We start from the raw sequence: 26,643 nt of genomic DNA on the forward strand, positions 1-26,643 counted from the left end.
GAAACAAAATATTTTGTGCTAACAAAGTAAATAGAGTAGATTGAAGACAAAGAAAAGGTAAATAGAGAAGGTAAGGGGAAAATGAAACAAAATATTTTGTGCTAACAAATTAAATAGAGTAGATTGATGACAAAGAAAAGGTAAATATGAGAAAACAATTGGAGGAACCACACCAAGAATAGAGAGAAGCATGTGCAGGTCATCATGAAAATAGCTCTATTTTAGCTTATGCCAACGAGTCTTTTTGCACACAAAAGAATATTCCAGTAATGAGAAATTTTAGGGTTCCAAGAATAAAGAGAAGCTCATGCAACTCATCATGAAAATAGCTATGTTTTGGCTTATGCTCATGAGTTTTTTTCACATGGAAAAGAATATTGCAGTAATGACAAATTTTAGGGCTCAAGGAATAGAGAGAAGCATATGTAGCTCATCATGAAAATAGATCTATTTTGGCTTATGCCAATGAGCCTTTTCACATGCAAAAGAATATTCCAATAATGATAAATTTTAGGCCTCCAAGAATAGAGAGAAGCATATGGAGCTTATCATGAAAATAGCTCTGTTTTGGCTTATGCCAATGAGTCTTTTCACATGCAAAAGAATATTCTAGTAATGAGATATTTTAGGGATACAAGAGTGGACAGAAGTATGTGCAGCTCATCATGAAAATAGCTCTGATTTGGCTTATGTCAATGAATCTTTTCACAGGCAAAAGAATATTCCAATAATGACAAATTTTAGGGATCCAAGAATACAGAGAAGCATGTACAGCTCATGGTGAAAATAGCTCTATTTTGGTTTATTTTGGTCTATTTTAGGGATCCAAGAATATAGAAAAGCATGTACAGCTCATGGTGAAAATAGCTCTATTTATTATGATAAGTCTTTTTCACACGAGATGTCCGTTGCATAAAAAGACAAAAAAAATATACTAAATGAGCACACGAGGCATGACAATACAATTTACACCACGGAAACGCTATTTGACAAAAAAGAATTTTAAAACTATCAAAACGAGTTGCCCGTATTATAAAAGGAAACAAATATACAAGAAGGATGACATGACATAATGCATATGATCAGATTGCAGAAAGCGACCGTCACATGGGGTAGTGGAAAAGTTTCGTCTCAACATAGGAAAGGGCTGAAGAACTCTATAATTGAAGTAGAGACTGGGAACGCTTCCAGCAAGTTCTACACACTTATAAATTTATATCTTTCCTCGGCATACTCACATTCCTTGCAGTTTCGGCTGTCCCTTCTGCTGGTTTGAATTGATCAATAGCTTCAGTTTCTCTGTTGTTCAGAAACTTAATTATGGCATCTGCTTTAGTTGATGTTGTTGTTGAAAAAATTGCGCAATTGGTAACTGAGGAGGCTTCACTCTTCCTCAACTTCAACAAGGACTTTGAATGGCTGAGTGACAAACTCAATGATTTAAAAGGCTATCTCAGCTTTACAGATGCGCATAGTGCACGGAATGATGCCGTGAAAAGATGGATGCTAAAGTTCCAAGATACTGCTTGGGATGTAGAAGACATACTGGATGAATATGCTACTTGGGATGCAGAGAATGTTGATCAATTCTCTTGTGTCTGTCATTCCATTTCTTGTCAATTAGTCTTTCGCTTTAAAATGGCACATCGGATTAAGGACGTGAAAGATAGAATGAGGTCCATTATGGAAAATGCAGCAGAGCTCAAGCTTGTTGGGGATCTGACTCATCCAGGCCAAGCTTCCAGAAGTACATCTCAGAATGTAAAGTGGAGGGGTTTAAATATAATAGAGAGCGGTTCACGACCAGTGGCTATTGAGTCCAAGGTTGAAGATGTCCTCCGCTTACTCGATGACCCTGCTGCTCCTGCCATTGCCGTCGTTGGTATGGGCGGCGTTGGGAAGACATTTTTACTGCAAAATGTCTTCAACAGAGTAAAGGATAAGAAGAATAAGTTTGGGAAATCAATCTGGCTCTCTATCTCTCAGACTTACTTAAAAAGTTGCAAGCTGCTTTAGCATTTGAAATAGGGTTGGACGTGGACGTTATTGATAGTGTAGATGAAGTGAAGGCTGCAGAGTTGATTCATGACCGTTTAGAAAGCACAAGGTTCCTAATTGTATTGGATGATGTGTGGAGAGCAACTGGGGAGTATAAGTTGTTTTCTGCACTCGGCCTTCCAACTGAGCATAATAGCCAGTGCAAAATTGTAGTCACTACCCGAAGCAGAGATGTGTGCAAAAGCATGAATGCTCATGTTTATGAGCTGCAACCTTTGTCTGAAGAAGAGAGCTGGAGCTTGTTTTGTGCTTTTGCCTTCCAGGGAAATCAACCGCCAGGTTATCTTAAAGATATTGCCCGTGAAATCGAAGGAAAATGTGCGAAATTGCCCTTGGCTGTTAGAACCGTTGCAGCGTCTCTGGCGGAGGAGAGATCGTCAAGGGAGTGGGAATCCAAATTGAGGCACCTGAACGAGGCATCTCGTACCGACGATCCAATTATGCCTATTCTCAAGTTGAGTTATGATTCTCTCCCTCCTCATCTTAAACCTTGTTTTGTGTATCTTTCTTTCTTTCCCAAAGATGAGGAAATAGACTCCCAATATCTCATAAACCTGTGGGTAGGAGAAGGATATGTTGCTCAAGAAGAGTGTCAGGACAAGCTAGATATTGGATGGAGTTATTTATGTCAACTTCATAGTCTATGTTTGATCGACAGAGTTGGCGACATTTATGATCAGGTACGGAAAAGATTCAAATTGCATGATTTATTGCTGGATTTGGTCATCAGTATAGCGAAAGAAAGTCAATGTGCATTTAGTGTAGAGGAATCCTTCAAAATATGTCCAACTGTGCAAGCAAGCAGTAGGTGCCGGAGGATTTTAATGGGCAAGAAAAGCATAGCTGATGGTGATGTAGATGTAATGGCAAGCAGCCAGGCATATTCTGCATCACGTATTCGCACACTCTCTCTCACACAAAATAGAGGAATTCAAAATATTCCAGCACTCTTGCTTAGTGGTTCCAGAGTATTGCGTGTTCTTGACTTGAGTTGCACTGACATCTCGACATTGCCAGATTGTGTTGGAAATTTGAAGCTGCTCACAGTTTTGAATTTAAGCAGTACAAAAATTGTCGAGGTACCAGAATGTGTGAAAAACAATAAGAGTCTTATCTTTCTTGACATTTCTTATTGTTCGAATCTAAAAGGGTTTCCTGTGTGGATTGGTGAGCTCAATTGCCTGAAGCATTTGAATATGGCTGTAATAATGGATGCAAAATTTGATGGACAAATGCCGAGGGGAATGTCAAAGCTTGTGTCTTTACAGGCATTCAAAATAGGCACTAGCAACAAACTATCTGTTGACGAGAATGAATTCTTCAGGTTGGAGCATTTTGCCAGTTTGGTCAACCTCCGTGAGGTGAGCATAACTGTTCGTCACGAAATTGAATTGGAAAGCATAAAAGATGGGATCCTTGCCACGTTGGTGAAGATGCGTAGTCTAACAATGTTCAACTTTTCTACGGTGGACAATGGTATTCTATCAGAGAAAATGCTAGCTATGAAGGATCTTGAATTCCTTTCCCTAACAAGGTTTGCAGTGCCAAATTGGATATGTGGCTTCTCAAATCTGATGCAATTGGATTTGTGGAGTTGCAGTTGTGTTGAATATCCAGCATTGGAAACGATGCCCTTCTTATTAGTGTTGTCTTTGTTTCGTAATGATATTTGCAAAGCATTGCCAAAAGGGTTTGGGAAGTCAGGGGGATTCCCTCAATTACGTTATTTTAGAATTTTAAGCTTTTCAGCGTTGGAAGAGTTTCCAGAATTAGAGGATGGAGCAATGTCACGCCTTGAGATATTAGAGGTAGTAGACTGTTTCAGTTTGAGCGAAGTTCCACGTGGATTGGAGCTCCTGAAAAACTTGAAAAGATGCCACTTTAAAAGAACAGAAGTGGATTATATGATGAGGGAGGATGGGGAATTATGGAAAAAAATAAAAGCTAATAACCCCAATGTTATTAATAGAGGGTGGTAGAGTTTGGGGTAGTCAAATGCAAAATGAGTATATTTTTATAATTCTGTTGCACTTCATTATCATATATAATATCTGACATATCTGACTTATGTGTAGAGAAAAAATTGTATGAAGTTTTGAAAAATTATTTAATATTGGAAAAATATTAATATAATTCATTATTAATTTATAAATAGATTAGTATTCATTATAATATGTATGATTTATAGCGAAAGAATGTTAATCTTTAAATATGTTTACATAATATATATAAAGTTTGAAAAAATAAAATAAATGTATATAAAGAAGTTATGAAAAAAAAATATATATATGCAATGATCACTTAATATTTTTTAAAATCAATCAGCATATTTTATATTATAATTTATATGTATACAAATATAATATTTTCAAATATATCTTCTAAAATAATATAAAATATTAATCTTATGTTACTTTATTTGCTTGAGAATCATTTCTTTTTATTTTAGAATTATTTTATTTCTATTTCAAAATTATTTTTATAAACGTAAAAATTATTTTACTCACTAAAGAGTTGATTCATTTATTTAAAGATTATACTATATAGCTAAAATTTATTTTATTTATTTATGTTTACAAAAAATATGTTTTTGTATTTTTAATTCAATTTTTTTTTTAAACTTAATAATTATTTTATTTTATTTATTTAAAAGTTATTTTATAGTTTCAATTTTCCTAAAAAAATATTATGGATGTGAAGTAGTTTTTATGTATATGGCAAAATTGTTATCTTGCTACCATTGTAGAACATATTCTCATGTAATGATAAAAAAATTACTATATCTAATTACTACATTATATAAATTTAATTGTTTATTAATTTTCTATGTTCTTTAGTTCTCAATTTTATTTTATGTTTGATTCTTTATCCCACTATGATATCAATCCATGGAAGGCCCTAAGGTTTGTGTCCAAGTTTACACATGATATATTTTATGTTTTGCAAACCATAATACATCATCCCTCTTGCAATATGTTTTGTTTTAGATATCTACATCCTCTACAAATTTGTAACATTTTTTATTCAAAAGGAGGATTTTATGAATAAATATCTACCAAAGGAATTAGGATATTGTCTAATATTTAGGTATTGAGAATTTATTTTTCTAGGGAGGAATTATGTGGTAAATGTGACTAAATTGTATGTTTAATGTGATAAAAGTGGTTAAAATATGTTTCTAGCATTGAATTTTTGCCAAATGAAACTAATATTATTATTAGAAATTTTAATAGCTATATACCAAACACAAAACCAAGGTATTGAAATTAAAAACAGAGACGAAAAATAAACTTGAGGTGGTAAATCAACTCTGCTAGGGTTTAGAGCTTCTGCTGCTAAACTTTAGCAGTCCCAATGGCATACCGCGCCCTTGGCACAATATTTTTGGCTATCTACCGGATAGTTGCATTTGCTGCAGGATTTTTGAGACTTTATAATGTCTTCATCTGGCCCTAGCGTGGCTATTTCAATTGGAGTTCGCGGTGTGGCTTTGCGAAATGACTCCCCATCAAAACAAGCAACCTCCAAAATTTGTTCCGAAGGTGTTTCACAAGGTAAGTCCACTATTCCTCTAGTTGATGTGGTTTTACCCACCCCAGATTTTGACCTTGCATGTCAATAGTTAGAACAACATACTCTTGTTGGTTACTTTGTAGGAAGAACTCCCCCTGAAAGTGTGCTCAAAGACTGGGTTTCCAAAGCCTGGGCCCCTCATGTGGTCCGCTTGGCCATGATTCAAAACTTGACTAAAGGTTTTTTTCTTTTTTGTTTTGAGAATTCCCAATAAGTTTTTGAGACTTTGCAGCATGGACCTTGGTATGTTAGGTCTTCTCTACTTGTTTTCCAACCTTGGACCCATGACTTTACCATCTCTGATGACGCTAGGCTTTGGGTGCCAGTTTGGATTGAATTTCCTAGGTTGCCTTTGCCTTGTGTGCCCTTTCTTCAAAATATTGCCTCCTCTATTGATATATTTTTATGTATTGAACTTGATAGGTTCTTTGAGTCTCATCCTCAAAATGGGTCTGTGTAGAAGTTAATTTGTAACAAGACCTCAAAGAGTCCATTGACATCTAAATAGGGTCTTTACGACATACCCAGAAGGCTACATATTTTAGCCTTCCCAATACTTGTTACCATTGCCAGTCTCCTAAACATAAGATTAGGGATTGTCCCTTGGTTACTCCACGCCCTCAACCTCAGCCTCGAGGTGAGCCTTCCCATCAAGGGGATTAAAATGAGTCGAAATTTGATGAGAAATGGACCACTATGGTCAGCCAAAAAAATAGAACCTCAAAGTCCGCTAAGGACCTTTCAAACCCTAGTAATTAGGGGAATGTTGTCCTGCCACCACAATCTGTGCCTATGGCTTCACCGCAGCCTCTGTAATGGTTTCTCAACATTCAAGTTCTCCTCCTACGATGATGTGACCTCGACGGTCTCGCAACCCTTCTCGCTCTCATGATGAGGAGTTGTAGGGCCAGGAGAAGTGCATATTTTTGCCTCCTCTTCAGATAGGCACTATGCTCACCTAGATGGGCCAGATTTTGACAACATGGATTCGATTTTTTCATGAATTTTATTTCTTGGAATGTGCGGGGTCTTTCAGAACTCTCCTGGAAGTATTCCTATTCGGGATACTCTCATAAGTTAAATGGTGTTGATGTTCTATGCCTTCAAGAAGTGAAAATTGTGGGTTTTATGCTTGCTGCTGCTTGTTGTTCCATTTGGCTTGCTAGTACTTTCTTCTATACTAGTCATGAGGTCGACTGGGGAGGTGTGATGTTATTCCTTTCCCCATGCTTGCATTCTTGTGTTGTCAATCATGGGACTGATTTGATGCAACGGCTTGTCTAGGTGCTTCTTAATATTGACAATCATTCCTTTGGTATTGTCAATATCTATGCTACTAATGATGTTGTCAAAATATCTCTATTGTGGAGATGGATTGCTAACTCACTCACCATTGCCACTTGGCTTGTCTATAGGAATTTCAACATGGTTGAGTTGGCTAAGGACAAGGAAGGAGTTTTGCCATCTCGGTGGATAGTTGGTGAACGCGAGGCATGGTACTACATGCATAATAAATTATATGGGATGTCGCCAAAATCATTCTCTATGACACACTTGGAGAAACTTCTATGCAGGCTCTAGTAGGGTCTTTACACATCTTGATCATGCCATGATTTTGGCTCATTCTTTTTTTTCTTTTTCTAGCTCTACACCTTTCCCACTAGTGCCGTTAGTGGATGCCACTCTATCCGATCATTTCCCCATTCATTTTTGTATTGAATGGGAAGCTAGACAAGCACATGCTAGCAAGACGTAGTTTTTTCTTAACATGTCACTGCTCCAGCATAAACCCACCTTGGCACATATCATGACAATTTGGAACTTGGAGTGCAAACTGCCAACTCATTCTCATTGGATTGATTGGTTGTGTGCCACCATTTTGTGCACTGGGAGATTTCTTCACATTTATGGTTGTCAACTGGCCATTTTTCACAAGCGGTCTTATCAGGCGACCACATTTGATCTTCGTGCTTCCACGAAGGCTTTGGATGCCAATCCTCTTTCCTTGACCCTCCAGATTAGGGTTGCAGAGTTGCACCACTAGAAGCAAATTGTTGACAGCTACGCTGCCAAAGGAGCTAAAATCAAGGCTTGACTTCATTGGATTAAGATTGGTGATCGTTCCTCCGAGGAGTTTTTTTCTTTCCCTTCGGGCCAAGCACTCCTCTTCTGGCATTCAAAGGATCAAGGAAGGCTCTCAAGTTCTTTCTAAGCTTCGTGACATTCTCCAGGCCTTTGTTCATCATTATGAGAAAGTTTTCACTGCTCAGGACCCCACTCATGAATGACAGATGGCCCTTCAAAAATTCTTGGTTGTCATGCCAACTAGGCTAACTCTGGCTCAGAGGAATTTATGTGACAACCTTCTCACCATCGAGGACCTCAAGGAGGTGGTGTTCTCGATGGCCGATGACAAGGCACTTGGCATTGATGGCTTTCCTTGCAAATTTTATAAATCCTTGTGGGATTTGGTGGGGCTAGACCTCCATAAGGTTTATCTCGAGGCTCTTCAAAATAAATCTCTTGGCAGTCTTATCAATCAGGGAAATATTAAATTCATACCTAAAGTTGGCGATTCAGATGATATCTGAAATTGGCAGCCCATCACTCTCTACAATGTTTCCTACAAGATTATTGCCAAAGCCTTAGCTTTAAAATCTGCCACATGTTGCCTCTTGTTATCAATCCTAAACAAACTGGTTTCATTAAGTCCAAGTTCATTCTGGATAACATCATTTCCATTTGGGAAGGTATAGAATGGGCTTGGTGTTTGAAGCAGAAGGTCATGTTCATTAAGATTGATTTTGTCAAGGCTTATGACCGTATTGAATGGCCTTTTATTTTGGCTATGCTGGCCGCATTGGGGTTTGGTCCCAAATTCATTCAAGTTGTGGAGATGCTTTTTGTCAAGGCTTCTTCTTGTATCACCATCAATGGCCACCAGTTTAAGGCTTTAGGTCTTTTTCACTCCATTCGCCAAGCTTGTCCTTTAACTCCTTCCTTGTATATTCTTGTTGCTAATGGCTTTGGCTACTTGCTTGCCCATTATACTTTGTAGGGGCGAGTTCTGGGGATATCTTTGCCTGATTCCCCGTCTCAGCTAATCAATGGTCATTTTGCTGATGATTCCTTCCTCAATCTTATGGAGGATGAGGATAATATTAAAGCAGTCTTGGCCTACTTGGAGACCATTTACCTTACCTCTAGTTTGACCATTCAATGGCATAAGACACTCTATTACAAATAGTCTTCTCTACCTTCGCTCGACTGGCTTTCTCAATATGGCTGGAAGTGGATTTCTCCAAGGGAAATTTTTCACTTCCTGGGTATTCCTTTTGCCTTTGAAGCTTCCCGTACTGAGCTCTAGTCTATTTTCCTTCTTCAAATTGAAAAAAAGTTGTCCTATTGGATTACCAAGCCTCTCTCTCTTTTAGGAAAGTTCCAAATATGCTCTAAAGTTTTGGCCGCTACCCATGTTTATTATTCTTCCTGATGGGCTCCTTCTAAAGCTTCTTATCAGAAGTTGGAAAAAATCCTTCATAACTTCCTTTGGTCCTCATCAGATTCTCATAGAGGTTTCCATAGGGTTTCTCTAGAATTTTGTTGCCTTCCTCATGATTCTAGCGACCTTGGTTTTCTTTCTACCCAGAGATAGGGTATAGCCCTATGTGTCAAATAGGTAATTAGAGCTCTTTTGGTTCTGAAGCTTGGAAAATCTTCCTCAAATATTGCATTCAGTCTGGGTTTCCACTTAATAGACCTATGTGGAAAGGTATTGGCCTACAAACCCTTTTGGTTATGAGGGAGCATATACATATATCATGGGGACCTTTGTTGTTAAGAGCATTTGGAGAGATTGGGAGGCGGTTAAACCTTGGCTTCGGTGGGTTGGAGTTGGCTTTTGGGATGGGCTTTCCCCTAATCTCCATAATGTTTGGTGGTCTCCACTATTATCCTTAGATGGCATACCTTTGGCCAAAATTCCTGGGATTAAGGCTCTCCGATTTCACAAAAAAGGCATCCAGACTATGCAACATTTCTTCCATAGACCCACTATACAAATCTTCTCTTGGGAGACTTTTCACCCTTTGTTTGGGATTTCTAATTAGGACTAGGCCACTTTTGAGACCTTGGTGAGTGCCATCCTGTCTGATATGCTTCACAAGGTTGAAATTCGTGGTACCGGACCCTAGTGGAAGGTTTGGAAGTGGTACCCAGATACCCCTTTTTGGGGTTATAAGCCTCGTGTGGGATATTCTTGGCTTTCGCCTCATCTTTTGATGGTGGTTTCTTTGAACCTTAGATAGAATTTGTTTTCCCCTCTCCATGCTTGGAGGAAACATTTTTCAGTTTTTTGGTCTGCTAGAAGAGAGTTGAAGCTTGCCCACTTTGCTTGGTGTATGTTGTTCCAAGGCTTACCTATGGGGTCGCGACTTCTCTCATCTTGGGGTTGTTGACCCTCACTGCCCATTCTGTGGGGAGCATCAGTCTTTCAAACATCTCTTTTGGTTCTCTTTCAGAGCCCAATAGTTTTGGTAGTGGATTTGTGATTTCTTTCAACCTTTCTGGCCAAAAGCCTTTTCATGGCATATGGTTCTTTTGGGGGACTCTCCTAGTTTACCCTCCAAATTCTCCCAGCTGTGGCACATTTTTGAGGGTGGCTCGATTCTTTTTCATATCTGGAAAGATAGAAATTCCTACATTTTTTCTCATACACAAATGGATAAATATGTTTCATTATATTCTAAAGCTACTATATGCTCTAATGTGCTTATGCAGATACAAGTGCAAACTAACAAAGTTGCACTACAAGTTTCTCACCTGCAGGAGCTCCTCAACCATTGGGCTAATGCTCCTTGCACTGTGGCTCGTGTTCTGCCATCGCCCACTTCCTCCCTCGCTTGGTCACCACCTCAGGGCGGGTGGCACAGTCATTCTCATGCCTCTTGGTGGGGTTCACAGGGTTCTTTGTGGAGTTCTCACCCTCAGAGCCATTCTCACTCCCCTCCTCCTCAGCCTGACCAAGGGTGGCCTTTTGGGAGGAGCGACGGCTCCTGGTGGTGGTGCTTCTAGGTGGCCTACCAGTTCTTTTGGGTGGCCAAGTGCCAATCCTCCTGTTGACTCTGGATGGCCCTTTGGCAAGATTCTCCCATGGATGGCCTTGGCCATTTCTCCCAATAGAAATGGAGAATAAGACAAAGAGAAAGATCCTGATAAAGAGCACAATGGCTAGACTCCTCCTTATGTCACCCCTGCCCTTGGTTCTGGGTAGGGTCCTTTCAGATGACCGTGATCGTCCACCCTCTACGAGCATTGCTCTGGTGGCTAGAGGGCCTTTTCTTTGTGTTTTCTTTTTTTTTGTTTTCTAAAATTGTTATTCTAGGCTAGGCCCATTAGACTTTTTTGAGTTTGTTTCCTGGCTAGGCCCGTGTGGACTTTTGGGGTGTGCTTCTCTACCACCCACCTTTTTTTGTGAATATGTATCCTATTTTATATTTTTAATATAGTGTATGCCTATTCATCAAAAAAAAATTAAAAACAAGGTAAAAGGTTTTAAAAAGCTATTTTTTATTAATTTAATATAGTATTTGTATGTTCATTATTTTTAATCATTGTATTAGATATTTTTTATATATATAATTTGGGCATTAAATGGATGTGGGAGACTATGGTGAAACCTATTCTATAATTAAAATGAAACAAGTTCTATTTCTTAAGGATTCTTTTTAAAATTAGCACTCAATATTTTCTATTACGAGTAATGAAGCAACATTTTGGTCGGATGATTGACTAATTTGGAAAGTGGCTAGGAATGGTACCTACATGTAGTCTAAAGAATTATAAACCTATGAAAGAATAGTTATGTTTAGTGTGAAATATTTTGTTAAATGATTTGTTTGAATTGAACCTCAAGAGAGTATAATGCACATCTTTGGCATATTATTTTTGTGTTGGTGTGGTCAATAAACATCCATCAACAATACTTAACTAGAGTTTGAGATGGAATCTGCTACAAAGGTATTGCCATTTATGGTGATTCGGGTGAGATCTCCTAAGTAGTAGGCTGAGACTTGTCCATTGCTAATATTGGCAGATTAGTCACTATATCATCTATGTTGTCTATCATAACCCTAATTCTAAGGACTAGATCCTTCAAATCTATATGGGCTCCTTTGTAAGGAAGGTAATTTCTCCTTACCTTTTCTTCTACAATTTGTAATCTGAACCATGATTCTCTTCTTCTACAAACCTCTACCTCAGAAGAATAATTCCTAATAAAATCATAAACTTTGTCATGTTCATGCACAAAAGGCCCTAATCTGACCCCAATCATGGTCTGATGGATAAAATGCCCAAGGTTACAGTTCCTATATTTTTCAAAGCTCATTTTTTAGGGCAACACATTGGAGTACACTAACTCCAACCCCTCTTTGGCAGTGATCTCTCAAAATCAAAGAAAATAATCTTTGCAAGTATGAAAGAACCCTTCTTGGCATTTCTTATATGGGTTTCGTCAAATTCAATCAACTATCATATAATCTCCAAAAATGCCATTCCTTTTGGCACATTTTTGTGCAATATATGAGGTGTAATAGGTGCACCATAAACTATGATAATTGTGTGATTGAAAAAAAAAGAACCAATCATCGCAATTATTCTTTACTCCAAACTCTAGCTTCTATTAAAAAGCCTTAAGAATCTTCTCACCCTTTTAGATAACCTCTAGTTAAATGGGTACCCCAAATTCTTCATCACCAAATTAACAAAGTTCTCCTCAAAGATGACATAATTAGATTTTTCACAATGTACATCCATTCCTAAATTGGCAGTTATTGATTCTCCTCATCTTGCATCCTTAATTGGAATTGTGGACCTTGAGATTTTCTCCACTATAAAAAAGAATGTGCTAGATTAAGGAGTACCATCTGAAGTATACAACTCTGCTATTTTTCTTAATATCCACAAGAGCCTTGTGGATCCCATTTGAAATTTATGACGCAAAAATAAACCAACAATTTGTATAGCTATATTGAATGTCAACAACTAGCATCATCAGATGCATGAGAATTTGAGTCTTCACATCTATTCCTAGGACTTGGAATACAACAAAGTATGTATTCATGAAATAGTCTTAAAAAATATCATAGTTAGAGGGCTCAATGTCCTTCCTTTCAAATCTGACAAGTCTCCCTTCTCTATTTTTTCTTTTGTGATTAGGGAGCCACTTGACCTTGAACAAAATTCAATCCCTCTGATATTATCTTCTTACTATTCTGAAGTCAATGAGAAAATGAGTGTTTGGATTGTATATAAATGTTTCACATATAGATTTCCTATCAAACCAAATAAGAAAAGTACCCTTGTCACTATAAACTACTCTTGTATCAGAGTTATAGCTCTTAGGAACTGCCTTAACCAAGTCCTATTAAAGGTACCCGATCAAGGGATTTACCTTCTGTTGAAATGGTTTGAAGACAATAGGTAAAACTCCAATCTGATAACAACACTCCTTGCTAAGGCAGATCCTTTTCAGTTCCTCTCTTTTGCAATCACAGTCTGCAAATTCCTCACTCTGGTTTGGCAAGTATCAAATCTCCAACATGCAGACACAAACACAACTTTTGCCAACCCCTACATTAACAAAACTCATCGACCTTATAGACAAAGATTAGGTTGGTAGCATAAACCCTAAACCCTAAATATTTTAGGTTTACAATTACAAGCGGTCCAATCCTGACCGTCAAATACATTACATAAAATGAAACAATCTAAAACAAATCTCAAGTCATTCTGCATCATCCAATCTTCATCACATCTAGAATTCAATAACTGATCACGCGCTCTTCATACACTGCTAAGAAAATCTCTCATTCCTGAGGTAGGCATTCAATGCACTCAATCTTCACGTGCAAGATCCTTAAAGAAATCCTTCTCGTGCACACAGTTGACATGGCATATTGATCCTTATCCTTATTCTTAACTAACCCATCACAAAACATCATCGGTTGCACCGCACAAGCCAAACCAAAAACCCTAGAGCTAAACTGAGACTACCAATCGGTAGTCACACCTAGTGAACCTAGACACCGGTCCACTCATTCGGTTGACCATAACCACTTCGGATCTTCATATCAGTGCATACCAGTTCACCTTCTTGAGCACTTATTGACATCAATGACAACATACATTGTCACCACTTCATCACATGCCAACAATCTTCTAGGTCAAGATAGCAGTCAAATACCGCATATGACACAAATGCAAGAAATGACCTCAAGTTTTCCTCAGAATGCACAAACATCATTTATACAAACAAATGTCAATTCAAACACAAACTCTCAATCAAGTGCATCATCTTCAATAATAAATGTTAGTGCACCAACAAAAACCATACTGATAATATCAAGTGTCTCAGCACCTATTCAAACACAAGTTCCTCATACAACAAGTGCAACTCAACCTCCAATTTCCTATTCTATAGGATCAACATATAGTCATCAAAATGCAAAACTAGTACTTGCCAATACAACGAGTACAACTTGGCCAACCATGGGTTCACGTATCACTTATTTCATAGTACCTAGTGGAATGTACAACATGCAAAATTATAATCATGGTACCTTCCAACAACCTCCTAGCTATGCTACCACGAACCCTTTTGTGGGAAATATACATGCACAAAGTGTACCTTTGACTCAAATGGATATTCTGTCACAACAATTATAGAATTTGCAACAACAGGTAATGATAAAAAGAGCTACACAATGTAGGAATTACATCCTTATCCTTTCAATCAGACATTATACATGCCGCCTTTCCCACCATATTTTGAAACACCCAAATTCGACAGATATCAAGGGAAAGGTGATCCTAGAGACCACATCAGAGAGTTTTTTATGGCATGCATAGAGGTTGAAACTGAAGACACTTACCTAATGTGATTGTTTCCTAAAAGTCTGGGAGGCCCAACCTTAGATTGGTTTTCACATTTACCACCAACTATCACATCATGGGGAGAATTAGCTGAACACTTCATTGCAAATTTTTCACATAACATTGAAACCCCGGTCACTTTGATGGACTTGTGCACCGCAAAAGAATATGTGAATGAAACATTCACATCCTTCATACAATGATGGAGAGCTCTCTATAGGAGGTGCAAGACTATTATTCCAGAAACAGAGCAAGTGGATATGTTCACAAAACACTTAATCTCTAAGATCAAGTACCCTATACAAATGCAATGTTTGAGCACATTTAAACAAATTACTAAAAAATCCCTAAAGTGTGAGAAAGGACTAGTGGAACAAGGTCTCATTAAGTATGGCAACAACAACGATAAATCCAAATTTTGGTCGAAAAAGAAAAATGTGACTAACGATGGTGTTGTAGATGCTCGTACGGTAAATAGAACTCAACCACTTTTGTCTTTACAAGGCTCAATTCAATCATTAAATCCGTATATGGAGAATAACACTGTCTTGAAAAATGTAAACGCTGCACAAAATACGAACAAAATTTCCAAGGGTAAATGCTCCAAGAAGGAATTGCACACCTCTATGGGAATCTATTGAATCAATGCTAAAAAAGTTGATACAGACAAACATGATCACTTTGCCATAAATAAGAGTATATGAACTAGGTCCTTTCAAACCTACATGGTGGAATGATAATGATTTCTATGATTATCATTGTACTAAGGGTCACAAAATGGTGAGTTTCTCTAAATTGAAAAACTTAGTCCAAGACATGATCAATCAAGGTGACATCATAATTGATACCAACAAAACGTCAACAAACATGAATCACACTATCTTTAAAGACCCATTTGTCAAACATGACAAAGAAAAGGCTACTACATCAGGAACACAAGATAATATAGTTAACTACACAAAAGTCTCATACGACTATACTATTCATGCCATTAGCTCAGAAGGTTTAGTAAAAGAGGATTCACTAGAAACACTTGATAAAGATGAGAAATATCCAGAGACTCATAAAGATGATAACCAAATTTGCATGCTATCAGAGGCACCGAAATATGATGAAGACAAAAATCTCTGTCTCATGGACTGGGGGCATGATGAACCATTTCATTGAGGATGGTTTGAAGATGAACTTATAGCACATATCATGGATATAAAACTTACACATGAAAACTATAAGGAGGGATATAACATAAACCTTGACAACACAACATATGGTATAGACAGTTCCTGCACAAGAGATGATACAGTGGCTACAATCACAATAACTCCTAGAGATAGAGACTACACAGTAGTTACTCACAGATCTAAAGTAAGTTTACAAGGAGTACCACCAAACCTATCACCAACAATAGGGACTTATAATGTTGTTGAGAAACTCAAGAAAACCCCAACACAAATATCACTCTTTGAACTATTGCTTATATCACCAACTCATAAAGCCATTCTAGATAAAGCACTTCAAGTTCATTAGTGGATAGAGATATAGGTGAAAATTCCTTCCAATCCATGTTAGGGAATTTGGCACAGGGAACCCGCATTGCATTCACAGAACATGATATTCCTAGTGATAGACTTCTCCATAATGACCCACTACATCTATAAGCTTACATACATAAGAGAAGAATCAGAAGGGTACTTATAGATGGAGGAGCTAGTATCGACATTTGTACTTTAAAGCTGGTTAAAGCATTGTGATATTCTGAGCTTCATATTGATCCATCAAAGAGAATAAATATCAAATCATATGATTATGAAGAACATCCCTCAAAAGGTATAGTTACACTACCAGTGCAAATAGGATCTATAACAACAGAGGTTACTTTTCAAGTTTTGGACAGAGAACTAGGGTACAACATGTTATTGGGCTGCCCATGGATTCACCCCATGCAAGTAGTACCATCAACATTTCATAAATGTGTCAAATTCCCATATAATAGCATTGAAATCACCATAAAAGGTGATCCAAATCCATTCCAAAACTGTAATTACTTAAAGGAAAGTGTGGATAACCAGGTACCAATTAATCAAGAAGCACTCCTCACTACACAAATGGAGTCATTAACAATCATAGAAACACAAAAGAATGTGCCTACAACATCCTCTTTACAGATAAAAGATATTGGTTGTGGAGAGTATTCTATCTCACATACCTCAAATGGAAAACAATTGTCTCTACCTAGGTCTTTTGGGAAACCTGAAAATGTAATTATGAAACAAGACAAAGGAAAAGAAATTGTCAGATACTCAGACTCATGCTCTTTCATTAGATGGGATGATTTACAAGAAGAATCTCTAAATGAAAATGTCAATCACTGGATATACAAAGAAGAAGATGACATGACAATACCCAAATTATCTCTAGATCAGTATGGCAATGGGTTCAAAATGCTACAAAAACATGAGTACGATGGTACCACAGGTTTGGGATTACAAAAACAAGGAAGATTAGAACCCATTGTACCTAATGACAATCCAGGGAATCAAGGGTTAGGATATAAAAAATGTACCACCTGCAACGGAAGCAAGACAACTCACACTAGATATTCTGAACAGACCAAGGATACCATCAGACTACATATCTCAAAGGCAGTTGTCCACATGAGTGTTTTCCTCTTCATCTCAAACAAGCAACAAAGTACCAACATCACCTAGTGCGGAATCAGATGGTGAAGATATGAGACAACTCCTGCAAGAACCTAGCACTGAGTCACATAGCAATACAATACCTGAAACAAACACACAAGCAAATGTGGTAATAGACACAGGTTTAGCACTAGCATATGAACCTAATCCCTAGTTATTGTCAATACTTCTGCCATGGGAAATGACTCAAACTCCACCTAATAAATTAGATGAAGAGAGACTAGAATGACTTATACAAGACTTAAGAAGGGTAATTACTATACAAAGGAGACCAACTAATCTACAAAAAAATCCAAGGCAAGAACAAGAGGAGATAAGTGATACAATCTCATAATATGAAACATGCATTGAAAGTGAGACAGACTCTCACAACTATGAGTTCCTATCCCTCTATGATTCCAGCCCATGAGCAAGTTACACGATAAGGTATCAAAGATCGCCTATAAAAGATGAGAATATACCACCTCACTCAAACAATCAAGTATTCATGTTATCGGAATCTCTTATAACAAAAAGAAGTAATGAATTACCCCTTGTACACTCACACCTGATTGATTGGGGACGATAAGGAAAACCAACTCTAGATTGGTTTGAAAATAATGAAGCCATTGTAGAATTCCTTGGTGTTAGAGAGGGATTTCCACAAGGTGATCACAAGGTAGGATTTGTTGTAGATCTGGATAGAATGACATTTGTTGTAGATCTAGATAGAACAACATACTTTGGAGAGGCAAGTAACTCTATAATAGAAGATATGGATCAAAATAACCATAATGGCAAGAGTGAATTAGACAATCTCCCTATTGAAAGAGAAAATTCAGCATTGCTCATGGAAGAAACTGAAGAGGTAAATATAGCAGAAGGAGAAGTTGTACATAATATCCACCTAGCAAAATCACTAAACCAGGAAGAAAAGGACAAATTCATGCAGTTTTTCAAACAACGTCCAATCAACTTTGCTTGGTCTTGTGTAGATATGCCAAGCTTAGATCTTGAGTTGGTGTTACATCATTTACCTTTGCTACCAGGAGTTAAACCATACAAACAAAAATTAAGAAAAATGCATCGACATATTGCATTACTGGTCAAAATAGAGCTCCAAAAGTTGTTGGATGTAGGTTTCATTCGACCTATTGACTATGCAAAATGGATATCCAATCTGGTACCTATGACTAAGCCCACAGGAGGCATAAGAATTTGTACTGACTTCTGATATCTAAAAAAAGCTTGTCTTAAGGATGATTTCCCATTACCCAACATTGATATGATAGTCGACTTAACTATTGGGAATGAAACACTTTCATTAATGGATGGTTTCTCGAGATACAAACAAATCATAATTGCACCGTAAGATCAACATAAAATGGCATTTACCTATCTATGGGGGACATACTACTGGAATGTGATGCCATTTGGTCTTAAGAACATAGGAGCAGCATACCAGAGGGCCATGACAACAATATTTCATGACATGATTCACAACATAATGGAAGATTATGTGGATGATCTATTGGCTAAATCATAGACAAGAGAAGGTCACCTTGTAGTCCTTACAAAGATATTTGATCAATTAGAATAGTACACTATCAGGCTAAACCCAAAAAAGTGTGTGCTTGGTGTAACAAGAGGCAAACTGTTAGGGTTTATCATGTCTAGCAGAGTGATTGAATTAGACCCTAAAAAGGTCAAAGCGATCATGGACATGCAACCTCCATCAACACTTAAGCAATTAAGAGGGTTACAAGGAAGACTACAAACCATAAGGAGATTCATAGCACAACTAGCAGATAAATGTCATCCATTTCAACATTTACTTTGGAAAGGAGCTACTTTTAAATGGATAGAGCAATGCCAAGAAGCTTTCCAAGCTATAAAAGATTATCTTCTGAACACTCTAGTGTTAGTTCCACTTACTCTAGGAAAACCTTTATTACTATATATATCAACAAAAAACTCATCTTTGGGAGCTTTGTTGGCACAACATGATGAACAAGGAAAAGAAAGAACTATCTACTATGTAAGTAGAACCTTGATCGGATATGAGTTTAATTACACTCCTATAGAATGAGCATGTTTAGCAGTAAAATTCGCATCTCAAAAACTTAGACATTACATGCTGAGTCACAAGGTACAAATAGCACGCTTTGATCCACTCAAATATCTATTAAGCATAGCAACATTGACTGGGAGATTATCTAAATGGGTCATTATTTTGAGTGAGTTTGATATAGAGTATGTGGACAGAAAGGCCATCAAAGGACAAATTATAGTAGATTAGTTAGCAGAGGCTCCGTTATAAGACAGTCACCCATTGCTCATAGACTTTCCAAATGAATCAGTATTTACATTGACATCATCTATAATGTGAAAATTATACTTTGATGGGTCATATACAAATCATGGATTTGGAGCTAGGATTCTTTTCATCACCCCTTAGGGTGATTCTATCCCTAAGTCATTTAGGATAAATTTTCCCTATACAAACAACATAGCTGAATATGAAGCTCTCCTCATAGGACTTCATACAACTGTGCAGTGGAGAATAAAAGAATTACATGTCTATGGTGACTTGCAACTGATTGTAAACCAAGTCAATGATGAATACATCATGAAAGATGATAAAATAATGCCTTATAAACAAATGGTAGTAGATTACAAAGAACATTTTAGTAGAATCAGTTTTGAACAGATTCCAAGGATATAGAACAAGGTAGCTGACGCCATGGCTACAGTAGGGTCTCTTCTAAATATGCCTAATAATGAAACTCAGTTTGAGTTTATTATAAAAGAATTGATGATACTGGCATATGAGATTCCCTCAATAGAATATGTATGTACAATTGTGGGTCCAAAATCCCCATGGTACAATGAGATATATGCATATTTTCATACTCAGTACATGTTTCTGGATTTGTCTAGAAATCAAAAGAAAACTCTTATTCGTCAGGCATCCAGACACACTATTATTGTTGATACATCATATAAAAATGGCTTTGATGGAACCCTTCTCCGATCTTGATGAAAATGAAGCACAACTTGCCCTAAAGGAAGTCCATGATGGAATTTGTGGGGCGCATCAAAGTGGTCCACCATTGTCAAAGAAATTGCTAAGAACTAGATATTATTGGCCAACTATGGAAAAGGACACCTATAAATATGTACAAAAATGTAAATGATGTCAAATGCATGGAGACCTCATTCATGGACCACCACAAGATCTTCAACCTATTACATCACCATGACCATTTTCATAATGGGGGTTAGATCTAGATTGTAAAATCAATCCTACTTCTTCCAATAGGCATAAATTCATCTTAACAGCTACTGAGTATTTTAATAAATGGGTCGAGGCCATTCCCCTTACATACACCACTGGAAAGAAAATACCAAAATTCATGCTTAATTACATTATCTGTTGATATTGGATTCCAATGTGCATAGTGATAGACAATGGATGTCCTTTCAAAAATCAAGAAATGAAAGAATTGTGTGACAAATTTCAAATACAATAGAGATTTGCAACACCATATAATCTGCAAAGCAATGGACAAGCAGAGGTAACAAACAAGACAATATTGAAGATCCTTAAGAAAGTTGTCACTCACACAGGATGGGACTGGCATCTCCATTAAATCCCACTCTTTGGGCTTACAGTACAGGAGTACGCATCCCTACAAGAGAAACACCATATTCCTTGGTCTATGGTATAGAAGCAATACTACCTATTGAAATAGAACTACCATCTTTAAGAGTCTCCTTAAAAAACATCATATTAGAGGAAGACTATTAGGTTGCAAGGTTACAAGAGCTAGAAACGCTTGATGAAAAAAGACAAACTGCTTTTAATCATTTGCAAGGTTATCAAAATAGACTGAGATGGAGTTATAATAAACAAGTATGCCCAAGAACTTTTGAAGTTGGAAATCTAGTTTTCAAAGAGAACCAAAGGAACCTAGTGGAATGAGAAAAGCCAGGGAAGTTTGAACCTAACTGGCTAGGTCCTTTTATCATAACAAGGGTTATAGGCAATGGAGCATACAATTTGGCTACCATGGAGGGAGATCCACCCTCTGACCCTATGAACAACATGCACCTTAAAGGATATTATACCTAAGGGATGGGTTAGTTTAGGTTTTACTTTCCACATTGCATATCATTTTATTCAAAGCACTGCATCTCATATATTTTCTCTCCAAGCACCATCATATTCAGAAATCACATTCACAAAGTTTTTGCATTTGCATATAGTGGCATCAATAAAACAAGGCAACTATCTAAGTTAGTCATTTGTTTGCATTCAAGAGAAATAAGGGTCTTTCCCTTTCTTAGATATTTCGACATGAAGTCTTTGAGGTCTTAAGATCATAAATTTTCAACATTATCCTATGACGACGCTTTGCTTATGGTTGGGTAGTGATTTCACTATTTGAGACTTTTTAACCTAAAATCTATCAATTGCTATATCTCAAACACATTAATAAAATCTCTAATTCATTCGAGACACCTAGTTGATCATATGACTAGTGAAAAATCTAAAATTCTACTTCAGTGCTGCTATAATTGTCACACCAAGTAGGTTTCATTACTTACAAGTCAAGGCAAGAAAATAAAAAGAAAAAGAGCTACACCAAATATTCATCTCAAGGCGAAAGAGCAATGATATATAACTAAAATATCATGCATAAAAAGTGCGACAAAAAGATTGACTATGAGAACATGCAAGTAACTCCATCAGGGCTATGAACGCCTACTGGCAATGGAGCAATATTTGAGAAATTATAGTCTATAACCTCATTGGAGCTCTAAAAGCTTCTTGGCAGTGAGACTCTATTCGGGATTCTTTTGAGGTTAGGATAATCCACATAGCTAGTCATATAGGATGCTAAGGATCTTTAGTGAACACAAGAGCAGGAATTAACTCAATTGCACGCATGGGCAAAAGAAGATCAAAGTTTCAAGAACCAGTGGGGAAGTTTTTCGCGTCTCCATTTGTAAATCCTATTCACTAAGTGTGTTAATTTGGATGTTCCAAAGGACCTTGAAGATGGATTGACCGCTTATCTACTAAATGTTTTGTACCTCCAATTCAATGGGTGTATTACAAAATGCTAAAAAAAAAAAAAATATCCTTGTTCGAATAGGAAATGCATCTTCATCATGCATATTGCATTAACATAGGTCATATCAAAAATTCATTATCTCCACATGCATTTTGCAGATCATCATGTCATATAGGTCTGCACACTGGGGGCATAACTAAAAAAATCCTAAAAATCATTTAAAGTCCTGAAAAAATCCTACAAATCATATAACGTCCTTCAAAAAACCCAAAAAACAGTGACAAACTTAAAAACCCAAAAAAACACTGAAAAACTTAAAAATCCAAAAACATCAAAAAATTCAAAATCAAACAAAAACATCGAAAAATTCAAAATCAAACAAAAATATTGAAAAACATAAAAATACAAAAACATTGAAAAACATAAAATCAAACAAAAACATGGGAAAATCCTTCAAAAATCCAAAAACATTTGGAAAGAGTTGTGAAAAAATAAAAAACATCTGCAAACAATCCTAAAAAAATCAAACAAAAACATTCAAATGTCAATCCAAATAATCCAAAAAACATCGAAAAAGCTCTTGGAGAAGAACTAAAAATCAAAAAATCAATCAATCAAAAAACTTGCAATAAAATGTCTAGTGAGAAACAAATACCCTAGTAGATATCCAGCAAATGCTTCGCACGAAGTTAACAAAGGATACGACTATCCAGTCAAACATCATCAATCAACTGATCAAACTATCTTATCAATCATATCATATCCATATCAAGCAATCATTATCTTGTCTTAAACAGAAGAGGATACACTCAAAATCAGACAGGTCAGTCTTAAACGGGGTCCACAACTTTCTGAGATTAGACATTATCAACCATCACATCAAGCAAATGAGAATGAAGGCAGAAGGTCAGTATAGCTATTGAATTTTGTTCAGGTCAATCTTTATCTTTTATCATTTGGCAACAGATTATGTTCCTATGCTACTCAAGGATGTCCACAAGTGACTAGAGGAACCATGATGGGCATTATCTTTTTCTTTGTTTGTTGTTTGTGGTGTGAACTGATGAAGTTCTAGGGAAATTTCTCTAGTGGGTGTTTATGATAGGAGCAGTCAGCTATTGAATGCCACACATACCTCGACCCCTAGTGTATTTCCCAGGATGGAGGGGTTCACTCCTTGTCTGCTACATGTTTGTTTCTTCAATGAGATAGATTTACATCTTGGTTCCTTATTCCATGATGTGCTAAGCTTCATTGTTCAATAATAAGGCTCAATGATGAATATATATTGTGCAATAAAATAAATGACACAGGTTCGTGATTCATTCAATTTCATTCTCATCTCATCTGTTTATTGATAGTTTGTTGATTTCCCATCTTCTTTCTAAAATCATATTCTTTTCTAACTTTGTTCTTTCATCAATCTCTTCTTTCTTTCATCTTATTAACATTTCTTCAAGGTACATCTGAGTTAAAAGAATATTTTGGCATTATCATACAAAAAAACAAAAATGCATCCATATAATTCAAATTGCATCCATATAATTCAAAGTGCATCCATATAATTCAAAATGCATCCATATAGTTTTAAATTACATTAAACTATTGCATTCATAACATCATTCATAAATCATATAGAATCATATAGAAAACAATAAATCATTGCGTTCATAACATCATTCATAAATGATATAGACATGCATCACATAACTCATAGCATCATTCAACATACATGGAAAATAAAACATAAATCACCGCCAAAAAACTACATATCATATATATAACTCAAAAATGATAATGTGTACTAATACAATAATCATAAACAAGCCCGAAGGCTCAGATAACATGATCAAAATGTCTCAACCAACATTTCCTCTATCAGCAGGTGGATCTTGCCCACTAGATCCTACCCTAGGATGTCAAGGTGGACCCATGACACCACCACTTCTGGTCCTCCATGTAGAAGTCCTACTAGAATCAGAATGACCTCTAATCACACTAAAGCTAGGAGCTCTTTGTCCCTCAGGTACAGTGTCATAGTAAAGTTGTCGATAATAAAAAGCCTCCTGTGCAATGTAGTAAAGTCTGTTAGAATGGCTCTGTGCATTAGTACCTGAAGGAAAGTGATGATCATAGGCATCCTAAATCATCTGCGAACATCTCACGACCTCATCTCTCTCCCTCTGGAGATGATCCCTCTCGCTCTCTAGTGCACCGTAGTCTCTATGTATGCCTCTCGTTCTACATATCGTCTAGTGACCTCATCCTCTAGACTCTAAATCTGTGCTCTGAGAATCTGTGGATCATAATCATCCCTATCATCCACCTATCCTCCTCTACCCTTTGTAGCAGGCACGTCCTCTAGCTCTAGCATATCATCATCATCATCGCCATCCTCACTACTCAATGACTCTGAAGAATCATCATCATCTCTGTTGCTCATAGACTCAGTGTCTCCACCAATGTCTACATCCTCATCTCCCCCCTCAGCTCCTCCACCCCCTCATCACCCCCTCATCTCCTCTTCCCCCCAGCTCCTCCACCCTCCTTTCTTCCTCCAACTCTCTCCCCCATGTCAATCCTCAGTCACTATCTAGGATGTCGTATCTTCTACACTATAATCTGAATAGTATGATCACTCACTAGAATAGGCCTATGTCTGGCCCACCATGCATCATACTCAGGAGTAGACCTTGGATCTGCTGGACTTGTCATCCAATCCCAAGGTAATGGCTGAAGAGCATCGAACTTGATAGTAGCAACATGTGCTTGTATGCATACACCCCAAATAGAAACCTCATGGAAAACATGAGCAACAAAGTACGTAGTAACAATAGGTGTCACCTATACCTCCCCAAACTGTCGGAGTACACTTCCTGGAAGAGAAATCTCAATGATCCTTTAAGTCTCAACTGCCCTCCCAATAAGATACCTCTGTTGTCTACAGAAAGGCAAGTGTTGTGCATCATCTGCCCAACTGGGGCAATCTAAATATGGTATCCAAATGAAATGTTGTAAGATATCAAGCTGATGTCGCCAGTATAAGGTGTTACTCGAACCCCTATGTCTAATACTAGTTGTGTACCTGCAAGCATAATGCTCACCAGGCTGCAAGTCAACATGAATAACAGGTCTAGTGATAGATATGTGCTCCCATGCCCAAGTCTAGAGCAATGTCACACGACAATTGATAGATTAGTATCGAAGGTATATAATGTTGTGCATCTAATAATAAACCATGGCTAAGAGACATGGACCCCAAGCATATACTCATCAATGAACAATCATATCATGGATCACTCTACCCCATCCAATTGGAGATCCATGACCTCACCTATCAGGCATCAACAAACCACCTATGATACTGCATAATGTGATAGTCAAATCATCATAGTCCAAGTGAGCCCACCGGATATCATAATGACCACTGATTTGTAAGTCCTGCACCTCAAACTTGAAAAGGGCACACAATCCTACAACGCCATCATCATGATCATAGACAACTCTCTCACCATGAATAGGAATGCACAATATACACCACACATCCTCTAAGGTAATGGATTCCTCACTAGTAGGAAGATCGAAGGAACATTTCTCGAAATGCCATCGCTCTATCAACACTGTAATCAAGTCCCTATTGGCCATAACCTTTGGCAAATGTAAAACATAATATAATCCAAGATGTCGAATATGTGCGATGTCCTCTTCAAGTAAATTAGCATGAAGATCAAGTTCGCTAGGTCTTCTCTATCGGTAGTATAACACTCCAATATTCTCCTGCACAGAGAAAATGTTGAAAATATTAGATATCGGATAATAAGAACACGAGAATTGTCAAACGCATGACAAAAAACTTCAATATACAATGAATGCGTGACATTTTACACTTATGTGTGACATTTAGCATGAATGCATAACAATAAGAGCTAATGTGTAACAATTATAGCGTATGCATAACAATTACAACCAATGCGGTACACTTAACCTCTTGTAATACATTTAAGGCTATTGCATAATAGTTAAGGCTAATGTGTAAAAAATGACATGCAAATGCATGAAGGATGAAAATTAGGTCTCTCAATGTTTTTTGGAAAAATAGTAAAAAACAGGAAAAATTTTGGAAAAATACCATGCTACCAGTCCTTGGAGGTCTCTGATAAGAACGTGCTCGGTCAGAAAACTGCAATCGAGCTCTATAGCTAGCCATGATGATCAAATACTCGTCGAAAAGCACAAAACTTGCAAAGAGAACCAAGAACTTACCACAATGCAAAAATGAAAACCTAAAATCTCTATTTATAGCTCAAATTAGGGTTTTT

The 26,643-nt window shown here is 37.2% G+C and overlaps 1 pseudogene; it reads left to right on the forward strand.

The window, feature by feature from the left end:
• Positions 1-1,172: 1,172 nt before the first annotated feature.
• LOC131032042 (disease resistance RPP13-like protein 4) lies at positions 1,173-4,109 on the forward strand (annotated as a pseudogene).
• The last annotated feature ends 22,534 nt before the right edge of the window (positions 4,110-26,643 follow it).

The sequence above is a fragment of the Cryptomeria japonica genome, chromosome 4 (genome assembly GCF_030272615.1).
Source record: "Cryptomeria japonica chromosome 4, Sugi_1.0, whole genome shotgun sequence".
NCBI lineage: Eukaryota > Viridiplantae > Streptophyta > Pinopsida > Cupressales > Cupressaceae > Cryptomeria > Cryptomeria japonica.